Consider the following 1,103-nt stretch of genomic DNA (forward strand, 5'->3'; position numbering starts at 1 on the left):
AGCTTGCACTTTCTGTGAATGTACCAGCAACTATAACATAACAATGACAAAATGATGATTGTACTTTACTTTAGCAAGATTTGCTTACTTTGAGTATGGACAATATTAGGCAGAAAACTTGTCCACGTGAGTATTGCAGAACTTAGTATTTTGTTATTCCATTAGCACTAATGCCTCAGTCACATAAAATGTATGGTGGAGGCAAAGTTCATTTTAACAAATGCGTTAGTAGTATTTTTCTTAAATACATTCAGACCGTTAAATAAGGTTTGATTCTTATATGTGTGTCAGTGTGGCAGGAGTGGGAGTTAAAATTTTTGCAGGGCTGTTTGTTTTATAACGTTATAAACATTTATATTTATGCATGTCAGTGAGTCATAAAGCTATTTTACCTTTGTGTGTTTGTGTATTTAACTTTTATTTTTATTTAATGTTATTGTATGTAATAAATATAAATATATACCTGCCTCCAGAGTTGCCCGTGTGTATTGCCTCTCCAGCCTTTAAGACTGTGCTATTTGAGATCTCAACACCACAAAGGCCATTACGCATGATTTCATTATTTTTAACATGACAATTACACAATTTGTTCAAATGCAAGTTAAGGAATTAATTCCAGGCCTCTTCATGGTACAGTTATAACCATCCATCCATCCATTCATCCATCCATCATCTATACATGCTTAATCCTCATTAGGGTCACGAGGGAGCTGGAGTCTATCCCAGCTGACTTGGGTTGAAGGCAGGGGACACCTGGACAGGTAACAGTCTATCATAGGGCTACACATAGAGACAAACAATCACACTCACGCTCACCACCTGTATCTTCTAGCTGCAAGGCCAAAGTGCTAACCACTGTGCAGCCCCTGGTATAACCATCGCATCTTTATTAGGAACTTCGTCAAACGACAACCAACAATTCCCGACACTCACAGAATACTTCACTTCCGTGTATCGGTGCACACCTCCTTCAGAATAAAAGCATGGCCCGAAACACAATGAATAAAGGCGTATAAATTTCATGTTGCTTAACACAAGTCTCAGCAACCCAGTCACGATATTGTAATATTTGCTATTTGGGTGTATTAAACCTTTAAAAACTC

This window comes from Amphiprion ocellaris, chromosome 13 (assembly GCF_022539595.1).
Source record: "Amphiprion ocellaris isolate individual 3 ecotype Okinawa chromosome 13, ASM2253959v1, whole genome shotgun sequence".
Classification (NCBI taxonomy): Eukaryota; Metazoa; Chordata; class Actinopteri; family Pomacentridae; genus Amphiprion; species Amphiprion ocellaris.